At 39.1% G+C, this 26,310-nt stretch overlaps 1 protein-coding gene and 1 pseudogene across 2 annotated transcripts in view; one reads left to right on the top strand and one right to left on the bottom strand.

Moving 5' to 3' along the window:
• The first annotated feature begins 562 nt into the window (after positions 1 to 562).
• Positions 563 to 26,310, top strand: part of kank4 (KN motif and ankyrin repeat domains 4) — a 60,185-nt gene continuing 34,437 nt past the window's right edge. For both annotated transcript variants that reach the window (XM_058403069.1, XM_058403070.1), the window contains exon 1: positions 563 to 781. The gene's annotated coding sequence lies outside the window, so the exon portion shown is untranslated. The remainder of the gene's footprint in view (positions 782 to 26,310) is intronic.
• On the bottom strand, positions 16,148 to 16,269 carry LOC131362313 (U5 spliceosomal RNA; annotated as a pseudogene).

Here is a 26,310-nt window from a genome sequence, read left to right as displayed (position 1 = left end):
GTAGAGTGCACACAGATGTGGGAGAGAGAGACGGAGAGAGAGAGAGAGAGAGAGAGAGAGAGAGAGACCCCTTCTTCTCCTGCTCCTTAGTTTCATTAAGCCTAACACTAAATCTTTCTGTGTGCTCTGTAGGAGCAAAATGTAGAGAAATATATCCGTACTGCATGAACGACTGGCATCTCCTGGAATGTTTCATCCCCCTTCAAGAGGCATGCTGGTTTTTCAATCATTCCTAGCACTTCTTTTTGAAAAGCAGTATTTTATTTAGTGATAGATAGAATGCTGTCTTCATTTCAGGATGAACATAAGTCATGGCTTTATTCGTTGCATATGGTGCATTTTTTGCTGATTCACAAATGCAATTAAAAAAGAGGCATTTGCATTACTTAATCCTCCCTCCTCTCTCTCTGTGTGTGTGTATGTGTGTGTGTGTGAATTTTTAAGAAGCAAGTGCTGGTATTGGGGTGGTGGTTGGCTGGTTGTGTGTGTGTGTGTGTATGTGTGTGTGAGTGTGTGTGTGCGCTTGCATGTATATGTATGTGTAGTGAACCCTCAAGCTGCTATTGGGTAAACACCAGGGGAGGAGGTGTGTTCAGTTTCACAGTATAGCACTTGTGTTATGGGAGCTCTCTGCCATCCCCCTTCCTAGTCCTCAATAGCGAGTGTGCTGCAGCTCCGGATGCTGTGTATGCACGAGGGGAAGAGAGGAGGGACTGCCGTTGCTTCTCTGAGCTGGGGTCTGCAGGTCTGCCTTGCCTCTGCAGTGGAGACAGAAAGAAAGGTGAGATAAGGCATTGCTTTTCTCTCCGCTCCATCAATTGGCTGCTCCGCTATCTTGTTGCCTTTGATGAATGCCCTTTTATTTCCTCTCGTCTGTCTCATTGTTTTTTTTTTCCCTTTCTGGTGGCAGCGTGACTGTGTATAAGGTTAGCATGTGAGACGAGGCAATCAGACAGACATCACTGAAGGCTTAGCTCTGCCTTATCTCTCATATCCCTCTGCATATTTCACTGCATCTCATTTCACGTCCACATCTCATCGTTTCCAGATTTGTTTTAACATGTTCTAGTCAACCCCCCCACCACCCCCTCCTTTCCTTCCTTCTCTCCACTGGGCTGCAGTAATATCATCCAGCTGGCTGTTCCTGAGCCAAGGGTCACCCAAGCCCAGAGCGGTGCGTTTGATCAGGTTTTAGTGCAGCACTGCTCTCATTATGCTGGATTGCTTCATGTAGTGATGACACTCTTTGCTGCTGCCCAGAAAATGACAGAGAGCTTGTCCTGTTGGATTCGGAGCTTTACGGTGAGGAAATGAGGGAGCTGAGATTGCACTGCTCTCCTGAGGCAGGGGGAAACTGTAAAAGGAGGTCCTGTGGGAGTCTTATAGCTGCTTGATTCACAGCAGCTTATCAAGAGCAAACACGATTGCTTTTCGGTTTTTAGCCTGCTTGTTTCATATCCACTAATGCTGTTTTCTTGACTGTCTAATACGTTTCTAATACACAGTGTACTGTACATTTACAATGAAGAGCAGCCACTTATCTGGCACAAATTAAAAGGAATATAACAGCAGTTTTCAACCCAATCTCTGTTTAATGCATCTGTGTCATACGTAGGTGGAATTGCGAAAAATGAAATCATTTCAACACATTTCCCTGTAATGAGAAAAAAAAAAACCCAATGACATGATATACAGTTCCCATAGAAGACATAGGTCGACATATTTTAGTATTGTAATTCAATCTAGAGAATTCATGTGGGAAAAATACTGTGCTTTAAAGTGCTGTTGAATTCTTGATTCTGATTGGTCAGAAGGATTCATTTCAACATTGAAAGAAACCGCAGGTATATACTGTATATTAATGCACCAATTCAAGTATATTATCGTTTCTATAGTAACATCTCATTCCATGGTAGACGCTCCAAATCATCGATGCCTATCAATTATACATAAGTGGGTGCAAAATGTCTAACCTTTAAACAATGAGGTTCATGGTAAGGAGGCATTGAGTTAACATTTGGAAGGAGTCTCCAATGTCACGGCTTTGCAAAGTTAAGTTTTCCAACACAGAAAACAAGACGAGACAACAATACAGGTGACTTTTTCACGTTCTAATTCGTACTTTGAACGAGTGGCTGAATTTTTAAAGGATTTATATTGGATAGTCATTATAACCATGGGATGAACTGACCAGGTTGCAGAATTGACCCAAACAGGGAGTAACAAAGTAACAGCAAGGACAAATGTTTCAATTAACATTTCTTCAAAAGCTTTAAAGGTATGTTCAATTCAATTCAATTTATTTTTGTATAGCACTTTTAACAAAGAGCATTGTCTCAAAGCAGCTTTACATGAGAAACGATATAAGAAAACAACAAACAGACAGTCCTAGATGTTATCCCAAGTGAGCAAGCCTGAGGTGACTGAGGCGACTGTGGCAAGGAAAAACTCCCTTAGATGGTAAGAGGAAGAAACCTTGAGAGGAACCAGACTCAAAAGGAAACCCAGTCTCATTTGGGTAACAATTGTGTGATGCAGATACAGCATGTGTATAGTGTTATGTAAATTAATAAGGAGGTTGTTGTCCACAGCGCTGCTTGAATACCCCAATCCTCACAAGCAGAACCCGGCTGGAGCTGGTCCATCTCCGGATGCCACTGGAGCCGGCACAGTCTCTGTATGCCTCGGGATGGGTAGAAAAAGGGAAACAATGGAACAGCATTAGCGTAGCTGCTGTTCATAATATTAGCAGTACTAGATGATAATGTGCATTTAATCAGATGAACTTGCGCACAAAGTTATGGGAAGTGTTGAATGTATGCCAGGCTAAAGAGATAAGTCTTTAGTCTACATTTAAACTGGGAGACTGTGTCTGAGCCCCGAACACTGTCAGGAAGACTATTCCAAAGTTTTGGAGCTAAATACAAAAACGCTCTACCTCCTTTTGTGGACTTTGATATTCTGGGAACTACTAGAAGTCTGGAGTTTTGTGATCTTAAAGATTGTGGTGGATTGTAACGTGTTAGAAGACTGGAGAGATAGGTGGGAGCTAAACCAATTTGAGCCTTGTACGTAAGTAGAGCTAATTTATAGTCAATTCTAAATGTAACAGGTAGCCAGTGCAGGGATGATAATATTGGGGTTATATGATCATATTTTCTTGATCTGGTAAGAAGTCTGGCGGCTGCATTCTGGACTAACTGTAGCTTGTTTATTGAAGATGCAGGACAATAGTCCAGTCTGGAGGTCATGAATGCATGAACTAGTTTTTCTGTATCAGATACAGATAAAATGTTCCTAAGCTTGGCAATATTTCTAAGATGGAAGAAGGCTGTTTTTGTGATATTGGATATATGATTTTCAAAGGATAAGTTGCTGTCTAATATTACACCCAGGTCTTTCACTGTTGAGCGAGTAGTAACAGTACATCCTTCTAGATGCAAGCGGAATTGCGAGAGCTTCTGTGTACTGGTTTTTGGACCAATAAGTAATATCTCTGTCTTATCAGAATTTAGTAATAGAAAATTATCGGTCATCCAATCTCTAATATCTTTAACACACTCAGTTAGTCTAGACAAATTAGATATTTCATCTGGTTTTGATGAAATACACTATATTGCCAAAAGTATTCGCTCACCCATCCAAATAATCAGAATCAGGTGTTCCAATCACTTCCATGGCCACAGGTGTATAAAATCAAGCACCTAGGCATGCAGACTGTTTTTACAAACATTTGTGAAAGAATGGGTCGCTCTCAGGAGCTCAGTGAATTCCAGCGTGGAACTGTGATAGGATGCCACCTGTGCAACAAATCCAGTAGTGAAATTTCCTCGCTCCTAAATATTCCACAGTCAACTGTCAGCTGTATTATAAGAACGTGGAAGTGTTTGGGAACGACAGCAACTCGGCCACGAAGTGGTAGGCCACGTAAACTGACGGAGCGGGGTCAGCGGATGCTGAGGCGCATAGTGTGAAGAGGTCGCCAACTTTCTGCAGAGTCAATCGCTACAGACCTCCAAACTTCATGTGGCCTTCAGATTAGCTCAAGAACAGTGCGCAGAGAGCTTCATGGAATGGGTTTCCATGGCCGAGCAGCTGCATCCAAGCCATACATCACCAAGTGCAATGCAGAGCATCGGATGCAGTGGTGTAAAGCACGCCGCCACTGGACTCTAGAGCAGTGGAGACGCGTTCTCTGGAGTGACGAATCGCGCTTCTCCATCTGGCAATCTGATGGACGAGTCTGGGTTTGGCGGTTGCCAGGAGAACGGTACTTGTCTGACTGCATTGTGCCAAGTGTAAAGTTTGGTGGAGGGGGGATTATGGTGTGGGGTTGTTTTTCAGGAGCTGGGCGTGGCCCCTTAGTTCCAGTGAAAGGAACTCTGAATGCTTCAGCATACCAAGACATTTTGGACAATTCCATGCTCCCAACTTTGTGGGAACAGTTTGGAGCTGGCCCCTTCCTCTTCCAACATGACTGTGCACCAGTGCACAAAGCAAGGTCCATAAAGACATGGATGACAGTCTGGTGTGGATGAACTTGACTGGCCTGCACAGAGTCCTGACCTCAACCCGATAGAACACCTTTGGGATGAATTAGAGCGGAGACTGAGAGCCAGGCCTTCTCGTCCAACATCAGTGTGTGACCTCACAAATGCGCTTCTGGAAGAATGGTCAAAAATTCCCATAAACACACTCCTAAACCTTGTGGACAGCCTTCCCAGAAGAGTTGAAGCTGTTATAGCTGCAAAGGGTGGACCGACGTCATATTGAACCCTATGGATTAGGAATGGGATGTCACTTAAGTTCATATGCGAGTCAAGGCAGGTGAGCGAATACTTTTGGCAATATAGTGTATATAACTGGGTATCATCGCCATAACAATGGAAACTAATCCCATGCCTTCTAATGATGTTACCCAATGGAAGCATGTATACCGTGAAAAGCAGAGGTCCTAAAACTGACCCTTGTGGGACCCCGTATTTCAGTGGCACTACACTGGACAGTTCTCCATTTAAATCTACAAAGTGGTATCGATCAGACAGGTAGGATCTAAACCATTTTAATGCCTGTCCCTGCATACCTATGTGATTTTGTAAGCGATCTATGAGAATATTATGATCTATAGTGTCGAATACAGCACTAAGATCAAGCAGGACTAAAATCGAGATGCAGCCTTGGTCCGAAGCTAAAAGCAAGTCATTTGTGATTTTAACTAGTGACTGAAACTCTTCAAAGATATTGTTTTCCTGTAGGAAGGAGCATAATTGGGCTGACACCACCTTTTCTAATATTTTTGATATAAATTGTATGTGAAGCATACAAATTAGTAAAAAAAAATAAATAAAGACTGTTCTTGTCGTTGGTGGAAGCTGCTAGTGGTGGAGGCAACGATGTTAGCAATGCTATTGTTTGAATTCCAGAGAAAAGAGAAGCTAGTGAAGGAACCACTGTTTACAGTGTAATTTTTGCAATTGCTGAGGTATAAGTGGAATAAAGCAGCTGTTATAGGAAAATTACACTGGGGAGATAAACATCTTTGAACACCACCCCTGAACATTGACTGTTTTTCTATTACAGTACACCATGTTATGTTTTATCTCTTACATAATGTAGACAGTCCTGGGTTTGAGGCTCGCTCCACCTCACTGTGTGTGTGGAGTTTGCATGTTCTCCCTGTGCTTGCTGGGTTTCCTCCGGGTGCTCCGGTTTCCTCCCACAGTCCAAAGACATGCTTCTAGGCTGATTGGAGTCTCTAAATTCCCCGTAGTGTGTGATTGCGTGAGTGAATGAGTGTGTGTGTGTGAGCTGCGATAGGGTGGCACTCTGTCCAGGGTGTATCCTGCCTTGATGCCCGATGACGCCTGAGATAGGCACAGGCTCCCCGTGACCTGAGTATAGATCAGATAAGCGGTACAGACAATGAAATGAAATAATGTAGACATATGAATTTGGAAATGTATCTGGATAAATGATATTCTAGCACCATCTGTCTCATTAAGTTTAAAAATTGGGATTCAACAACTGCTTTTATACCTTGACTATATGTGAGGTTTTTGATATAAGTATAAAATTTCTATCATTATTCTTTTTGTTTTCACTAAAACCAAAATGTGCAGTGCTAGACATGAGGTTGAGGCAACACTGTCGTTTTCCTTTGAGTTCATTTCGCTCTTTTCCATAAGGAAGTGTGTCGTATCCTCGAGTTATAGGGGTGCGTAGTAGCGAGGCATGTGTTCCAAGGGGCCACCAAGAGGTTCTGATATCATCCACAGCATGATGACTAACTTCTCTGTGCAGGTCTAGTGAGAACTTCCTAATGTTGTTGTCTTGAACATAACACAGATTTGCTTCTTGTTAATACCTTTTTCTGTACAGTATGTAAATGTGCTATTGGGGTACTTAACAATAATCGGTACTAGTAGGAGTAGTAGGAATAGGAGTCGGAATAGGGGTAGAACGTACTAGTTCTATGCATTTAATTACGTTTTCATTTTCATAGATGTGCTGACCGAGTACCACTCACAGACTAACCCGACTAGAAATGGGAAATTATGTTAAGGTCTAGTCGAAGGCTGTTTTCCCAAATGAGCTTAGTATCATTTCTTCCTGCATAAATATGTTTCCTTTGACCCTCATTGCTGGTTAGATGTGATATATGATATATTTGTTGGTCTCCTATATTAGATGGCTTTTTTCCTTTTGTTAAATAATTGTCTGTTCTGAACGTTTGGCCATGCAGCTGCACACCATGTGCTCAATTACTATGTTTCCAGGCAGAATCCTGAGCAGCTCGTATGTTACATAACCAGAGAGACTCCACCAATCTTTACATTCTGTGACAGCAGATGGCACACACTCAAGCCACATTGCATCTCAAAGTATACATTGAGATGGCCAACCGATTCTTAAAGCTCATACTTTATATATTATTTTCGACTTATCTTTTGGGCTAATTGTCTTGGTTTTAAGTAGGTCAATGATTACAAAAGCATATTGTGGTCCAAAAGTGGTCTAACTGTAAGCAGTGACATTTAACTTCATCATGGCATTTAAAATCTGGGCAAGAAATGACCCAAATGTATCCAGTGTAACCTCTAATGCTGTGTCAGAAATGGGTCAAATGTGAGTTCTGGTCCATGTCACCCACTGAGATACAGTGCCATCATCAAGGATGTGCTGAGCCTGTTATCAGACACCCAAATTCAAATGAGTTACTTTGATTTTAGAGTGATATGTAGGCCAAGTAAAGAATAAAACACTCGGGGTTGGAAATGGGTGGGAGCGTTCGGTCTGTTATAGGAAAATAATCAGCAACAGGGTGATGTGATTTAGCCTGACACAATACAGAGTTACTGTTACCACCCTGGAGTTGATGATATTCCAATAACAGTATGTACTCAAGTGTTGATGATATTCCAATAACAGCATGGACTCAAGTGTTTATTCCTCAAATATTTAATCACCATAGTTTCTTTTCCTTTTATTTATTTATTTAATGGTGTGGGATGTCTGTGTAATCAATCATCAAATAACAGTCATAAACTGCACAAGCTTGTCTTGTTCGCTTAATGAGTTAATGAGATCTAAACATTGGTTTGTCATGTTATGGACAAACCACAAAATGTCCTGAAGACGTATAGCTTTATCTCTGACCGTTGCAAAGCTCAGACACTGGAGACTCCTTCCTTAACCCTTTCAGCATATCAGCAATTGTGTATCTGAATCGGTTTATTATTAAAGCTACGTGTTTTCCCAATCGGATTTCATGAATCCAACCATGCTGTGGTATAAACTGTTGTAAGGATTTCTCCTCTCTCGTTCGCTATCAATTATAATCTTGCTTGCTTGTAATGTCTAAGGTTGCATTACACAACATTATGCTCCTATAGAGATGTTTTATTATGGTTTGAATATTGCAGCGTGGAAACACTTCGTTTGAACGCGACCTATGCTGAGTTTTCATAACACACTCCTAAGCAGTCATTCTGTAGGAGGATTCAAAACTCATAAATTGTAATGAAGGATTGTAGACTGTTGGATGCTGTTGCACGTGTAATTTTCTTTGTCTTTGTTGGCGAGTTATTAATTTGTTCTGTAATTGACAGCATATTCATGATGCTTTTAAGATAATCTTACCTTTTGGGAAGTATACGTAGGAGGATATGAAATGTGACTCTGTTGGTCTAGTTGCATAAAATATTATTAGGAACCACCTTTCCAGTAGAACTGCAGTTATATTTAGAAGTCCATATATCATCTATTTAGCATGTCTAAGATGTTTGTGGAGCACAATTATATACCGCTCTACAGCTCCAATTATTTCGAATTGAACTGTTAGCTATTATTATTAATAGAAAGGATACTTCTAGATTGTTCTAAATTAACATATAATAATATATAACAATTCTGTAATAATATATGTGGTTATATATATATATATATATATATATACACCCATTCATTCATTCATTCATTCATTCATTCATTCCATCCATCTATCGGAACTTGGAGCGTATCGTAGGAGATTCAGGGCACAAAGCAGGGTACACTCTTAACAGGATATCAGTTTATCACAGGGCAAAATTTTATGTGTTGTAGGATGCCAACCAGCCTACAACACATGTCTTTGGACTGGGGAGGAAACCTGAGTACCCAGAGAGGGGCCCGAAAGGCACGGGGAGAACATACAAACTCAATACACACATGGTGGAGACAGGAATCAAACCCCAGCCTTGTAAGGAGGTGTGAGGCAAACATCAAGCCACCATGCCCCCTTTAAATTAACTATTATACATAAACAGAGTGCTAATTTGTTTGTTGCTATTTTTCATCATACTACTAAAACGTTAGTGGTCGGCTCCCTCACTGTCAACCCCGGGCGACATTCCTAGAGCAATTACTATGCAGGATAACAGTCAGGTTTTGTTGTTAGCTCCTAAAAATAGCTTCTTTTCTCACTCACCAAATTTCATTGATATTGTGTTGTATTAATGAGAAACCTAACACAGAAGCAGTGGAAATACCAAATCTTAAACTTTTACTTCAGATATGCAATGCAGCTAGATGACACAGCCATGCCGAGTCGCGTCAGTGACTTTGTTTGGCTAGTTAACAATCTAAGAGACTATGAACGATGGAGTTGATGGCAGTGTTAGCCAGAAAGTTGAAGGTTTTTTAGGTAGCATATACAATATGGTTTAATCCTGTGATAGAGAATGAAAACTCAATGTAGATACACCTCAAATAAAGTTTACAGTGCAGGCGTTATAATGTAAACCGCTGCACATGTGTGAAAGGAAGTAGGGGATGGGGTCGTGCTCCTGTGGGACGTCTCATTGTTATCGTAGCAAAAGGAACAACAAACCTTGTTACTGTGCTGCATAACTTTGTGGTGGAATTTCAGTACAAATACAGCCTTGTGGAAAAATCAGTGGTAAAATTCACAAAGCAGGATACCTTTTCGTCTCCTATTTGATATTATTTCTTTCATTGATTGCATTAGGAATTCTCATATATGTGCACAAAGGCAGGATTTATATTCTCTCATATTGGAATTGAAATGGGGTTGACCCCTCCTCTGGTGCTACTGTGGTGGGCGTTAAGGCACTCAGTCACTGAGGAGCCTTTCTGTTGGAGAAGGGAATGTGACGGCTCTTGAAGGTCATGTGCGATGGTTTGTGGGGGTGATCACTTTTCTCCTGTTTCCTTGCGAAGGACATTTCTCAGGATACCGAGAAGGGAACAATAGATGACATCACTGGTACAGCTCCCAGTGGATTTGTTCCGAATATGAGCATTAAGCATCAACAATACAGCTGAGGAAGCACATGGATTAGCAATATGGTCTAAGGACTTTCACCTCCAACTTCTTTAAATAAATGCTTTTAGGTTAAGGGGAAGCATGGGGATTATGGTTGTAACTTTCTTCCTGTGGGATCTCTCAGATCTTTTAGATGAGGTTCGTCTTAAAAAGTTTTCTAATGTCTTCTCTATCAGTACCTCCAAGCCCAAAAGATTTTAGTATTCACTTTTCTGAATTTGTAATGAAAAGTGTGGTTTACGCGCTACACTAGGACACTCACAAGTGATAGAAAAATATCAGTGAGAATCAAGGGGAAGGTGTACAAGACAGTGGTGAGACCGGCCATGCTGTATGGTATAGAGACAGTGTCACTGAGGAAGAGACAGGAGTCAGAGCTGGAGGTAGCAGAGCTGAAGATGTTGAGGTTCTCTTTGGGAGTGACAAGGTTGGACAGGAATAGGAATGAGTACATCAGAGGGACGGCTCATGTTGGACGTTTGGGGGACAAAGTTAGGGAGGACAGATTAAGATGGTTTGGATGTCTCCTGCATGTCAGATTAGTTTAGATGCCATACTTCATTCTGTTTGCTAATAACCAATTTGAAGGATGCCATATACAAATGAGCAGCAAATATTTTCCAAGTGAACAGATGGAAGGTTAAGAAGGAGAAAAAGGATGGGAGTTTCAGCCTGTATGAAGTAAAAGAATGCAGATAAGCCGCACAGCCTATCAGCAGCTCGACCGATATATTGCTCCGTCATAGGTGTGTGTGGGGGTGTGTGTGTTTGTATTTGTGAAATGTTAGGACTAAAATATCCTGATTATGTAGGAAAAACAGAAAGGGTCAAGACCAGACCAATATTTTTTTAGATTATATATATCTATGCACTTCTTTTTTACTGAGAGATTTAGAATAAATTTTTAATACTTATGAATAACTATATACATACATACAATATGTACATACAGGTATATGTATGTTCTGTCCCTTTAGAACATATATTTTTTGAGTCACCTATAAGTGCATTCATTTAAAACTGGTCATTTGGCTCATAGTTAACAAACAGCTGACCAATCAGATTCAACAATTCAACAGTCCTGTGTTAGAAAGAAATGTAATAGCACTTATGTTACTTGAAACTGTATACTGATACTGTAAACCTACATCATGATAATGGTATCAACATGTCATCAGTCTGCTACAGATGTCACGTACTGTGAATTATATGAATTATATATTATTAGCTATTGTTGAGCTTCTTGTTCGGCTTCTGTTACGATCTAAGGTTTTATATGGATTATAGTTATTATACAGCAGAAATGTCTGTGACCGTAAGTGAAAAACACATTAACCAAACAAAAACACAAGAGCAAATGTGAAATCAGAAACACTGGTAAGTTAGAGAAGAAAGAGAAAGAGAAGGTCCTCTTTGAACATCATAACTCGACAGTGCTGAAAATCTGCCTGAAGACGGACAAGGTAGCCAAAGGAAGAAGAAGAAGAAGAAGAAGAAGAATTTCTCCTTACATTATTTTTGCTAGGCTAATTAGGTAATAGGCTGAAAAGGTGCAGTTTTTCCTTGTCAGAAAGTCAGGTTGAGATGCTTTTATTGTCATTTCAACCACGCAGTACACAGAGAAATGAGACAGGACCATGGTGCTACATAAAACACAGAGCTGAGGATTAAAAGTAAGTTGCCCTAGCCACATAAAGTGCATCATGTGAACAAACAGTGCAAGACATGGCAACCAGACAATGCAAAGTAAAAATAATAGTGGTGTGATGGTCTTGTTATGGCCATGTCCAATCGGCAGCGACAGCGATGATGTCCAAAGACCTGTCCTTTGTGCTTCTGAGTTTGTGATTTTTGTTCTGTTTTACAATTTGCACTGAAATTTGTGAATGGGTTACAACTTCACAAATCCATCTTCAGGCATGCATTAGTGGAGGAGGCAGGCTTTACAGATATCAGCTTTAGTGTAATACCTCATTTGTAGAAATGCCACAAGCTTCTTCACGGTCTTAGTTTGATGACAGATGTGCTGCTCAGGCGGAAAAACCACCAGGAAACTCAAAGGTGTGCTCAAAGGGCTACTTTGTCTACTCGGTGAACTCAATTCTTCTATACAGTCATCTGTCCAGTTCTGTAGGGTCTGTCATCATCTGTTCATCACCTTGCTCTTGTCAGATATGTGAGGTATTTGACTGTTACTCCAAACTTGCTCCAGGGATCAGAAAAGTAGACCTCCACACTTGGCTAATGCTTAACACTGATGGAGTCAGCCATTGGTTTATTCGGAGATGGTAACCACAATTATTCCGCAGAAATATCTTACAGCTGTTTTTACTGTCATTAAAAGTCATTATGGTGGGTTTACCTGCTCATAAAATGCCAGAGAGATGCCTGCTCTTTGGCCTCATTAGTTGTTTTGTTTTTCTTTCATTGCAGCATTACAAACAGCGAGACGCTTCTGGTGAGAAGGCTGTACCTGTGGTGTGAGTGATGTCAGAGTTGTAAACCCTGTTCATTTTAAATGAACACCATGGCAGTCATTGCCCATGGCTGGGATTGAGCTTGTCATGTCTGTTTGCAGCAGAAGGGTTTAGCACGGACTCTGATTAGTAACTAATGCAAAACGATAAGCCTGTGTGATTACTCTCATGCAGATGGCGGCCACAATTTCAGAGCAGTTTAAATATTTCATGCATCTCTCAGCAGCCTTCGTACTTTTCTGTGCAAAAAGAAGTCATGTGCAGAGATATCTATTTCTTATGTGATATAAGAAGAGAGTGAAAGGGGATAAGTTATCGTCCAATTTCAGATGATTCCCAAAGGGACCAGGAAATTATTGCACAGTCCCAGATCCATTCTTGGAACATGGCACTGTTCTTATAACTTACAGAAATACACATTTACCGCAGACACTGGAGATAGAACCGATTGTTATTTAGTAGTAACAGTAGTGTGTTAGTAATAGTAATAATAATTTCAAAGAAATCTTTTTCCTTAGGTCTTTGCCCTACTTTCCCAGACACTTCCCTTCTCCAGTGGGATTTATAACTGTTTTTTTTTTTTTTTTTTGTCATAAAATGTGAGACCTCACTTCACCGTTCTGTTCTTGTAGGAGACTCTCCGCAGCTGGAAGCTGTCACTGCATCAACCCAAATTTGTGGCAAATGAGGGAATGCAAGGCAAGCAAAGTGTAGCAATAATAATAATAATAATAATACAGATAAAGAAGAGTGCAGTGCCAAAAATGCTCTTAAGAAAAAAGCTATGATAAGAGTGAGCCAGGAATTATGGGCATAGCACAGAGTGAGAAAATAAATGTTTAAAAAAGAGCTACACCCTGAAATGTGAAAGGAACAATTCTTGTTGCAGGTCATTTACTCAGCCTCGTAGTTCACTTTCTCAGCCTTGTAGTGCTTATTTAAACTGAAGAACTACACTACCCATCAGCCCCGGCACCTCACACGGTCCTGTCACACGAAATTGGTCACTTGTTTCCTAATTAACACCACAGTACTGGTTTCTATACCTGGTTTCCAAATCTCATTCTAATACACTATTCTACTCCATTTTGTGGTATAAATAGTGTGAGCTGTGTGTTCACATTACTTAACCGAAGTGCACTTTAAATACCTGGATGATGCAAATATTCAACCATGAAAATAAATTATGGAATATTGAACACTTTATGCATTCAGCGCTCACAGATTTGATTACATAGCTACAGAGTCTACCAGGAGCTGATGCTAGATGAGGAAAAAATTTCCAAGATGGCTGATCACTGGCAGACAAGGCATCTTAAAAATATCTTCTAAATTATTCCCAGACGATTTATTTTTTTAACATTTAAATAATTCACCATATTCTACTAAATCCGACAACATTACAATATGTGTATTTGACGTTATTTGTCATTGGATGGGAAAAGGCTTATATTTTTGATAATTAAATAAAAAATGATACGCTAGACAGTAGGGATGTGATGGAAAAATTTCAGCGAGAATCAAGGGGAAGGTGTACAAGATGTTGGTGAGACCGGCCATGCTGTATGGTTTAGAGACAGTGTCACTGAGGAAGAGACAGGAGTCAAAGCTGGAGGTAGCAGAGCTGAAGATGTTGAGGTTCTCGAGTACATCAGAGGGACGGCTCATGTTGGATGTTTGGGGGACAAAGTTAGGGAGGCCAGATTAAGATGGTTTGGAGATGTTCAGAGGAGGGACAGTGAGTATATTGGTATGAGAATGTTGGACATGGAGCTGACAGGCAGGAGGAAAAGAGGAAGGCCAAAGAAGAGGTATATGGATGTAATATAAGCTCGTGGGTGTAAGTGTTGAGGATGCACTTTACTATGAATATTAATCTTACCACTATGTGAAAGCACCTCATCCTCAACATCACTCAAGTTTATAATTGGTCTCAACTGCAGATGTGCTTGGATTTTTTTTTAAATCTTGCTGATGTAAATCTTATTTTTAGTGAAGTTCAATCTGCTGAGATGGATGCAGGGAAAACACCAAAATGTGCAAAGCACACACCAAGGCAAGGATTGAAAACCACTGGTGTAGACCATAACTCTAAGTTGATTTTGAGGAAAGAAGAACATCTCCACAACAAATCAGTCATTTTGAATCAAACAACAAGCTTTATACTATCTTCCATCACATAGGTTATACAGTACCAGGTACAGAGGTGCCAACATCTACATAAGTGTAGCCTTAGCATTTATGATACTTGACCCCTTGCTACGGTGATACAGGAAGCACCCGAAAGCTTTTCTGCTTTTTCACATAAAGAAGAAGTATGGCCAAATAAAATTTGACTGGGGGGAAAAAGTTCCGTAAATAGAAAAGGATGTGGTAGAGGATTCTGGTTGAGGTTACTTTTGCTTCGCATCAACTTTAGATGAAATTTATCTAGGCTATTTTCTCATTGTGCTATTACTGTTCCTTGTCACACATCTGGAAAAAGGTATCTAGCTAAAGTAGCTTCCTTTTACATTCTCTGCAAAATCACACCCTCCAGAGTCAACCTACTTTAATGCATTTCACTGTATCATGTGATCACTTTCTGTGGTTTAGCTTGTTTCGATCTTTTCTAGTATAAACAACAAATTATATCGTAATTTGAATTATTTTGGCCAGAGAAGAAGTTTGATTTTCTATGTTTGATGTTAAGGTCAGGAATGATAGTGTAAAAACATAGAACTGATACAGCTGGAAGGACATGCATACAGCATGATGTCCACTTTATTAGGATCACCTATGCACATGCAGCTATCTAATCAGCCAATCGTCCAGCAGTTGCAATACACACACAAAAAAAAAAAAAATCATGCAAGAGCTTCAGGTAATAATCACGTCAAACATTAGAATGCAGAAAATATGTGATCTCTCTGACTCTGATCGTGGCATGGATATTAGTACCAGATGGGCTGGTTTGAGAATTTCAGAAACTGTTGATCTGGGAACTTTCACACAGAACAGTCTCTAGATTTTACACAGAATGATGTGAAAAACCAATAAATAAATAAATAAATAGAGTGACAGTTCTGTAGGGGAACCCCTTGATAAGACAGGTCAGAGGATTGGTTTGAACTACCAGAACCAACACAGTAACACAAATAATCACTCTTTAGAACTGTAGTGGGCATCTGTTTAGGGTTGATGGGCTACAAATGTAGAAGACCACATCAGGTTCCACTTCACTCTGCTAAGAACAGGATTCTGAAGCACAGAATCACCCAAATATTTAAAAAAAAATCAATCTTTTCTTCAAACTGTCCAGTTTTGGTGAGTCTGAGTTACTGTAGAATTCATGTCCCGTCAGACCAGTTCAGTCATTCAATCATTTCGATCATTTCGCAGACGTCCAGCTAGACCGACTTCCATTTTATCTCATATTTTTAATACAACTGAGCAATTGAGGGTTAAGGGTCTTGCTCAGGGGCCCAGCAGTGGCAGCTGCTTGCCCAACACCTTAACCACTAAGCTACCACATCCCCCAGATCTCATCAACAAGGTGTTTTAACCTGCAGACCCTCTGCTCACAGGGTGTTTTTGTTTCTCGCACCATTCTTTGTAATCTTTATAGAGTGTTGTGTGTGAAAATCCTAGGAGAGGATGTGTGTATCCTAGAAATAGGAATAGCCTTTATTTGTCACATATACATTACAGCACAGTGAAATACTTTCTTCGCATCCTTGGAGGTTGGGGTCAGAACACAGGGTCAGCCATGATAAAGCACCCCTGGAGCAGAGAGGGTTAAGAGTGTCAACTTGACAGTGCTGGGGCTTGAACCCCTGATCTTCCGGTCAATGATCCAGAGCCTTAACCACTTGAGCCAAAACAAATATGTAACAAAATATGTCACAGTCATTGATGTTCCTCTCCACGGAAATCTTTAGTTAAAGGCGAAAGATTTATGCGTGACTCTCCTAGGTGAGGACAGTGTATTAAGTGCTCAGATCAGCCTTTCTGGCACCAGCAACCATTGCCATGGTTAAAGTCGCAAAGATTTTACACACTTTCCCATTATTTTGATCTTAGATCTCATTAACATTAACATTAAACCTCGACCTGTGTCTGCATGCTTTGTGTTGCGGCCACATGATTGGCTGACTGGATATTTATGATACACGAATGTACATTTGTACAGGTGTTCCTATTAAAGTGTGTGTGTGTTAATATTGTAAAAATTTCATAAAGTAAACATATACACACAGCCGCTTTGCTTATAAATGCAACTGTTTCTGCTTATTACGTTTAAATATTTGTTTAACCAGTACGTTTTATCATTCATGCTGTTAGCACTGAGCATTCCTCTCATGTCTGCTTTGCTAGGATTTTCTGGCACCCCTGCAGTTAAACACACAGCTCTTACCTTCCTGAAATCCAAACAGTTTAACTCTTGGCATCTGGAAATGTCCAAATTAATCCCATATTTTTTTAAAAAGTTCTTAAAATATACAAAAATGTATACATATTCCGTGCTTTAAATTTCAACTAAAGTCAAAAGAGGGATGTATTTTATTTTATTTTATTTATTTATTTTTTTTTTACATCAGCTTTATTTACATTTATTATGGTAATGTCAGGATATTATTTGTCAGTTTTCTTTCCTAAACGCTGCAGCTGAAACTCATCTGCGAAAGAATGAACGCGTGTTTTTCTTCACGTCGTGTGTTTGGTAGCCTCCTTTTTAAATAGAAACCTTTTTGTTGTTGTTCACCATCTGAGCAAAAGCGTTGTTCCATCACATTGTTTTTTGTTGCTTTCTATTTTTACTTCGTACTTTAATACTGGTGAATGTTGCTAAAGCAATGAAAGCAAGTGGCCTACCAGGGGAAAAAAAAAACAACCCAAAGACCCCAATTTCCTAACCATTTAACTGCAGGAGAAATCACAACCCACACTTCGTTTTGGAGAGATTTTATTGTACATTTGTTTCTCACATTGCCTTAAGTTGCCCACATAGATATTCAGACCTCAGAATTAAATAATTATTTAAGTACTGCTTGGAAAGTTATGGAGTTTGGCCAAAACAATTTGTGTCTCTGTTGTCCACAGTTCTGACCTTGACTGTGAGTCAGATGTTCTTGTGTGAGATCCACAACAACTAAAAACAAATTTTATTCCATTGTAACTATCTGACCATTTCGTTATAACAAGTAGAGTTATATTTCACCTTCAGCAATGTGAATACATTTAAAAACCTTAAATATATAAATATGACATTTGGTAAGGAGTGAGCATCGGCAATATAATGTAGTATTTTTTACCATAGCAAGGTGTTAACAAAATTATTTCTTCCTCTGATATTACAGTAACAATTCCATTTTTTAAGAAATAAATGTTTTTTATGGTTGAGAGTTGGTGTAGAATGACCATGACACAAGTTATAACAAAAATATACAACTGTTTCCTCACCAGCTTCTCTCTCTCTCTCTCTCTCTCTCTCTCTCTCTCTCTCTCATCTCTCTATAAGTTAATGCAAAAACACATCCAAATCCAGTGTCCAGAAAACTGGAGACTCCTTCCATAAGTTTTAAAGAGCCTGATAGCCCGATTAAGATACGTGTGGTATTGTACTCAAGTTTATACATTTTCAAAGCCAAAACTTAAAATAATCTATTCTCTTGACTTCCTGTTGAGTTTATTCAGGTTTTTAAGGCAGCCGATAAACTTTTGTTTCTAAGTTTATCCATCTGGAAATGTCTTATAGTGTGAAATAAAAAAAATTGTTGTATACTAAATGGAGCTAATAAAAGTGGACGGATTTCAGATGCCTAAATTGTGACATATTCTATCATTTGACTGTGATTATGACAGCTACCCGCTTAAATAAATTTCAGTATTGTATTTCATTCAGCAACATCTGATTTGTAAATGACCCTGATAGTCAGTTGTTTCTTGCTTTTGAGATTAACGAAATGTGGTCAGAGATAATCAGTCCTTATGACTATTTTGTGATTCTTAAAAACCAGTCCCTGGCTTAAACACCAACATAATTCAAGTCCATTTTATTTATAAAGCACATTTAAAACACCACACGGCCTGCCAAAGTGCTATACAGACAGAATGAATTTGCACAGCAAATAATTATACAGGGATATGACTGAATAAAATGAAGCTAATAAACCCACAAAAATGAAAATGGGCTAATAAAATACGATTGAAAGAAAATAAAACAAAGGGCTAAAAATAAGCAAGAATATGTTTTTCCAAAATTGGAACTAGACATTGATTAAATTAAATGAGAATAAAATGAATAACCTAATGAACTAAAGAAAACCTGCACAAGCCAACTCTAAATAAAACTAAAGCTGTATTTTATTAATTAATTATAATGCGTAATCACTCTGGTTGTGGCTTTTAGTATGTTACCTATTATTTCACAGATTATTGTCATTTATGCAGCTTGAATATATGGCATGTTGATCGAATCTAAGCTGCATGTCTCATTTTATTGTCCTCTTCCATGAAACATGACTTGAGCATGATTTAGCAAAGCTGGCCTTGTCCTTCATAATATATTGCTCACTTCACAGTGGAAATGGACAAGAAACTTGCCCATGACTCCCTAGAGACCTTGGAGATTTAACATATCACATACATGCTGTTCTATTGTATTTCCATTTTTTTATGATTCATAATAAAAAATTTCTAAACACATCGCAAATACTCCCAAAAAGATAATAATAATTAACTTTACTTGAAATGAAGTGCTTTTTAACCAATTGTTTTATTTTTATTTTCCCCCCAAAGCTGTAGAAAGTATCATTCATGACAAGAAAAGTCTTCATGAAGTGTCTCACCCAGTGAAGCGTCTCATTCACCATTTTGTGCAAGGTTTTTTCTCAGATAAACAGCATGCCATCTCTGAGGAATTATCCCAAATATTATCTCTTAAAACTCTGCACCTTATCAAATCAGATTCCATAGAAATGCACACGTGTCTGATAAAAGCTAGCCTGACCCAAGTTCAAGTTAAAATGGTGCCAGGTGAGGGGAAAAAAATTACATTAAAGGAATGCAGTTTTCCTGCAGCTGCTACCTCTTAAACATTCTCCTGTCTGGGAGATCTAAAGGGTCGAGAGATTCACCGTCGGAGGCTTCTCTGTCGGAAAAATTCAGATAACCATAAAAAAAAGCCAAAAAAGTAGATGGCAGATGAAAGAGGGATGGGAGTGCAGTATTGTTTTTCTGCCAGAGGAATGAAGGAAGGCAGAACGTAGAGCCCACAGAGAGAGAATTTCCTATTCGAAATATGTGGAACATTCAATACATCTCTCAAGCCTTAAGCTCTCTGCATGAGAATTTCCAAGGTTGAGGTGTTTGTCGATTCTACTGAACTAAAAAGAGTAAAAAACTGGAGGTGAATTTTTTAATTCTTTTTTAATTTCTTTTTATTTTAATTTTTTACATTTTTTTAAGCAGTACACCACATCAGTTTCACAAATAACCCATTGGCGTTGCCATTCGTTTGACTGGAACAGCTCAGAATGTTGCTTAAACAAGGAAAAAAAAAGGTTCTTCTAGCTACGATATTATTTGTAGATCTGAATTTGGGGCTGAGTTACAGGCTTTTTAGCAGATGCATACACAATATTTAGTGTGTTACTGCAGCCTGCCATTACTTTGGAAACAAAGATGTACCGAATAAGTGAGAAAATGTACCACAAAGTACATTTAAACATCTTTGTCTCTTGATTAAGAGCATTTAGTTAGAATAATCTAGCTTCTAGTTTGCTGTTTGTGGAAATTTGTTTGATTTTTTTAATCTTTATACTAAGAAATACAGCATCTGCTTGGCTTGAATAACTATATTGCTCTATATTGTGCTTTCTTGAAGAGCTAACTAACATTCTTGGTCTTCATTCCTCTGAGTCATGGAGCTGTGAGGCATGGGGCATCAATATATTACACATAAAGATGAACACTAATATTTATCTGCTTTGATTCTCCACAGGTAACAAGGCTAAATAATTAACCACTGTTGCCAGGTTTCAGCAAACTGTCCCGCTCAAATACATCTCAAAATCGAACAGGAAAAGATGTGAGACTAGCCCAGATAAATTCAGAAAAGCGAGACGTATTTTTCTTTTTCTCAGCCTTTTTGCGTGGGAAACAAGGTCACTGTGGTACACATGCATAACTGATGTACAGAAATGATCCACTCCATAATCCTCCTTACTCTCTCCCGAGCTGCAATATATCTTTAAATAGTTCTGTATTTCATAGACACACTGTCTGCATTCACCCTTTGCCTTTGTTTTGCACAAATATATTCTTATTATTTTCTATAAACCAAGATCTTGGTTGCAACAGGTTATTTATTTTAACGTTCCCAATTTGATGTAAAATTAGCAACCTCCTCCACTGAAAATATTCACAGTGCAAACATGGGGAGGTGTGATTCCTGCTCCAATAGATCTCTGTTTGCTCTTATTGCATTTCCCCCTTTGACCAATAAAGCTAATATTATCTTTATGGATCTAGTGAGGGAACTACCACATGACTGCAGAACATCTAAGAATTTGAGAAAAGCAGTGACAATTCAGCTTGGTTTTTTAATCTTAAATGTTGAAGTTATTAGTCTCAAAACTGATGTGTTGGAAGCAGGGAAAATGAGCAAGCATAGAGATCTGAATGACTTTGACATTTGGGCAAACTGTGATGGCTAGACCACTGAGTCAGAGCATCTCGAAAACAGCAGGTCTTGTGGGGTTGTTCCCAGTATGTAGTGGTTAGTACCTACCAAAAGGTCCAAGAAAGGACAACCGGTGGACCGGCAACAGGGTCATGGGCACCCAAGGATCAATGATTTGCATGGGAAGTGCAGACTAGCCCATCTGCTCCGGTCCCACAGAAGAGCCAGTGTAGAGCAAGGTGGCATCGGGATGCACTATGGGAAGAAGGCAAGCTGAGGGAGGCAGTGTGATGCTGGGAAATCTTGGGTCCTGGCATTTCTGTGCATGTTATTTTGACACCTTCCTGAACATTGTTGCAGATCAAGTACACCCCTTCATGGCAACGGTATTCCCTAGTGGCAGTGATTTCTTTCAGCAAGATAAAAGAGCTGTACTGGACTTCACTTCCTTGGCTTAGACATGTCTGACCCATGGTATACCCAACTCAATAGTTACTGGACTTAAAGGATCTGCTACTAAGGTCTTGGTGCCAGCACACCCTCAGAGGTCCATGCCGTCTATATATATCTTTTTATATTTCTATTTGTGGAATGAAATGTCATTATTTAGAGAAAGACCCTTTACCCCCAGAGGACTTGAGGAAATCACTTGGAATATTAACGTATAAATTACCTGCCATTGTTTCAGTGCAAGGTTTATGAGAAATATTTGTCACGGCTTTAGAGACAGGTATCGACAACACTGTTACAGAAACCATATTCTTTATATCATCACTCACCTGTTTCCTTAGCAGTATGCCTTACCGTAAACTAATGGCCCCCAGTGGAAGCAGAAGTTTTTCTTTTGTTATAAAAACAGAACTGAGAGGAAAGAATATTTCCAGGTCTTGTGAAGTGTGCAAGGTCAGCATTTCTCATAAAACAAGAAGGGTTTACAGAAACACAATCACTGACCACATCATAAACAGCAACGTAGGCTTGTCATTCATATCTTTGGGTCCATTGCTTTTTTTCTACATGTCTTCCTACAGTATATAGTCTGTATTATGCATACATTACCTCACTGGCACATAACTGAAATGCATGGTAAAGGGGGTCAAGACTTTTCTTCAGTTTCTCATCTTTCTCGTTGACCGTTGTCCTTTCATGTTGGCTTTTTAAAATGATCTGTTTGAATTCTTCAAGGTTGTTGTGTTCATTTTTCAACCATTCCCTCTCCTTATTGAACTAGACTAAATAAGAAATTACACTCAGGTTTTAGGATTTATTTGTTTATTTTTAATGATCACCGGTTACAGGATGGTTGTGCAGGTTTTAGTGAAACGAATCAGAATCTAAAACAGATTTATGAATGTTGCTTAAAACTCTCTGTTTGGTGAGCATTTGACATTTTCTACTATACTGTTATACAGTACACTCACAGTTCCTGATTATTAACAAATCTTGTGCATTTCATTAGCAGCAGCTGGCGGCTAATTAATCTCTTAAGGATTGTGGAAGTAGGAAGGGTGTACTTATTTTTGCCTACCTGATTTCTGAATGTTGTACTGCATCCCAATTCGTGTGATAGAAAAATATCAGCGAGAATCAAGGGAAAGGTGTACAAGACAGTGGCCATGCTGTATGGTTTAGAGACAGTGTCACTGAAGAGACAGGAGTCAGAGCTGGAGGTAGCAGAGCTGAAGATGTTGAGGTTCTCTTTGGGAGTGACACGGTTGGACAGGATTAGGAAGGAGTACATCAGAGGGACGGCTCATGTTGGACGTTTGGGGGACAAAGTTAGGGAGGTCAGATTAAGATGGTTTGGACATGTTCAGAGGAGGGAGAGTGAGTATATTGGTAGGAGAATGTTGGACATGGAGCTGCCAGGCAAAGAGGAAGTATATGGATGTAATAAATGAGGATATGGAGCTAGTGGGTTCAAGTGTTGAGGATGCAGAAGATAGGGATAGATGGAAAGAGATAAGTACTGCAAATACTGGGAATGTCATGTACAGGAAGAGAATGTTGATGCATTTCATCTTTTCTTTATTATTCCTTATGAATTATACTTTATAATCATTTAATTTAACAATCACTTGGTTTATTTTTCCACATGTCTGCTATGGTTGAATTCTGCAAAACGTCACTATACTCCTCCTTCCTAGTGCAAGGAGTTGTGGACAATATTACTTGGAAAAAATTGTTCATGGTATCACTTTAGGGTACTTATTTCAACATAATATCTCAATATGGGACTGTTATGTTATTCAGGCCCTGATAAATAAAGACCTAGAAGTGAAGGAGGATGTACTCTTAAAGGAGGGTGTGCTCTTTTCCATGACTGTACACTATATGGCCAAAAGTATATAAACACCTTTTGGATGAATTGGAATGCCAACTGTGCCCCGGGTCTCCTGGCACGACATAAGTGCCAAAACTCACTAATGCTCTTGTGGCCTTCCCAGAAGAGTGGAGCTTATTATATGGGAAAAGGGGACAAAATCTGGAATATGATTTTCAATAAGCAGATATGGATATGATCGTGAGGTGTCCACATACTTTTGGCTGTATAGTGTATATATTTATTATATTTGTATAACTACTGTATTAGTTTTAAGCACAGCTACCTTACTGGTGCATAACTGTGAATGATGACAGAGATGAAGTTCATTACAGTAAAAGCTGGTCAGGATTTTGCCTCAATCACACATCTGGCAAAATTCTTTTCTTTTCTTTTTAATGATCTGTTTATTTTCCTTACTCTACACATTCCACATCTTTATGTGGGTTTTATATTCCAAAATGTTAGTTTATTTTGATCCGTCTCATTTTGTGTACCATTCATTAAACTTCTCGAACACAAAAGGCTGCATCTGTGCCTTTACCATTTCTCCATGTGCAGTCTATCATTTTGTACACGTTTTCATTTCTCATATAAATAAATCAAACCGGAGAAAGCAAACGCACATTTTGCCATGTGGGATGCTTTAAACGGTCAAATACAAAGTGCAGAAATTGTATGTGATTTTCAAACATTCAGCAACATGGGAGTATTGCTATTTGCACAAAGCAAACAAAGGGAATTTCCCTAAAGATGTTAAGTACAGATAAGGTTTTGGTGTGTCTTTGGTTTGCTTGTTTGGCTAAAGTCAGAACACTTGGAGACTTATGCTAAGCTGCATGCCGTACAGCCCAGTTATGCTATATTAATCTCTAAATAATGGTCTGCCATGTGCAGCGTCCCTTAGAAACATTGATGATTGTTAGATAGTGTGAACACATAGTACACAGCAGACTAACTTCACTGTTTTCATCAGTTTATTAAACGTCTCATTTGGGTGGAATTTCTATCTGATCTTCCTGAACTTGTAATCGTGAAAAATAGGTATGAGAAAGAAAATACAGAATGGTTATGTAATGTTTAAACCCTCATACATATCCCAGTATGATCACATGTCAGAATCAACTGATCCAATGACTCCTGCAGCCAGAATCAGGCTACTTGCTTCTAGCATTCGGCAGACACTCTTATCCAGAACTGCTTCGAACTGACAACCTTCTGATCAGTGGTCCAACGCCTTAACCACTAAGCTACCACATCCCCCATTTAGCTCACTACGGCTCAGTACTAATGTACAGTAATGTACATTACATCTGCATGCGGTATAACACCTGTGGATAAGCGAGCAAAACAGCATGGACTCCTGTGATATACTTATTACTTACTGTATATTTTAATATGTTAAGTATTCCTTGTTCCTAAAGGGATGTTTGTTTTCTTCGGGATAGCTCATTTAACAAACTAATGAGGGCAGTCAATTAGCTACAAATGAAAAACGATGCCGGTGTTCGAATGATTTCATTTTTGAATGATGCTTAAGGCTGTTTTTTTGGTCTGAGCACCATAAGTTTCTCACAAGCCAGACCTTTAGCTTCATTAGAGAGCCTAATACATTAAATATGCTGAAAACCAGCTGCTGTCACAGGAAGAGGTCATTTGATTGGCATGGCAGATGACCAGTGACAGAAATCTTCTTCATGGAGAACCGTTTCCAGTCTAGAAACTATATCTTTCTATGAATTGGTCATTGTGTCTCTGTGTTTTCTTGCACAGATGTACATTTAATAGAAGTATAAATCAGATTGTTGCCTTCAGCCTTCTGAAGGTTGTGGTTATAAAATATGCAGAAGATATCAGATGTTCCATATCCCGTGGGTTAAACTTCCGGGGTTCGGTCTGCTTGTGTCTTGACCCCTGACCGTGTGAAGCCAGTTGACTGTGTGTGTGTTGTTGATCGTGAACTGCTCATGTATTTGATAGTGTCATCTAATAGAAAAACAAGTCTTCACTGGTGTTGATTGATGCCATTGTTCCACTGAGTTTAAGATAAAGTGTCCTTACAGAGACAACTCTTGTTCATGATGATAGAAGGGGTTAAACAGACAGGTATTTTCAGAAGGAGGGCAAATCCAAAGAGTAAACATTCTCTGAGCAAAACCTGTTAATAACAGTCAAAGTAAACATAGCTCAGAACTTTTGCAAGCTCTGGGATTGCACGACTTTGCAACAGAGCAAAAGACCTGATATATTTTAAAAACAGGAAGTTACCTATCCTGGAAGTCAGGTGTAGACCTCTCCTGTCCTGGGATGCTGTGACATAATAATAACAACAATTCTGTAAGTAGCAATAGCAATAGTAATACTATATAAGGACCAGCTCATTTTTGATGCATGTCAGAGATTTAACCACTCAAAGTAAATTTGCTTTATTTGTTAATTATGTTTGGTTGTATCTACTGTTACATTTTGCTCGAACATATGGTTTCTGAATTGGCATCACTGCATTTTATTCTGCAATAATTATGATCATTAGACGTCTTAAAGTGTGTGTGTGTGTGTCTCCATGCCAATTAGACATACATCCGAATAGCTTTTTCCTATGGGAAAATCCCATCACTGATACATACGTAGAAACATAACCACACACTAAGACAAACAGCAGTCTCCCCTCGGGCATCTTCGTCAGGCTGATGATGATGTGGCATACTGGAGAGTGCTGTGCTTATATTTTCATTTTCCCCTAAACACAGCATGAGAATAAAGAGATAACTGATGAACAGCTGGAGAAGTCTTTTGTGGTCGGGAAAATGGAGAGTATTATTAAAAAGCAGGAATAAATGAATAAATCTGCAGCCAGGAATTATGAGTTCATGTTCATCTAAATGGAATGTTTTGTATATCTTTATATCTACTGCTGCTGGTATATTTAAGGAGTAGTTATATGAAAAAAACCTCTTATAACATTTCAAAATACCCCAAAATCGGTATAAGCTCCTGCTGTTATGCAGCAGTCAAGCAAAAT

Source organism: Hemibagrus wyckioides, linkage group LG11 (assembly GCF_019097595.1).
Source record: "Hemibagrus wyckioides isolate EC202008001 linkage group LG11, SWU_Hwy_1.0, whole genome shotgun sequence".
Lineage (NCBI taxonomy): Eukaryota > Metazoa > Chordata > Actinopteri > Siluriformes > Bagridae > Hemibagrus > Hemibagrus wyckioides.
Note: the sequence above shows the minus strand (reverse complement) of the source record. Positions and strands in the feature narration are given on the sequence as shown.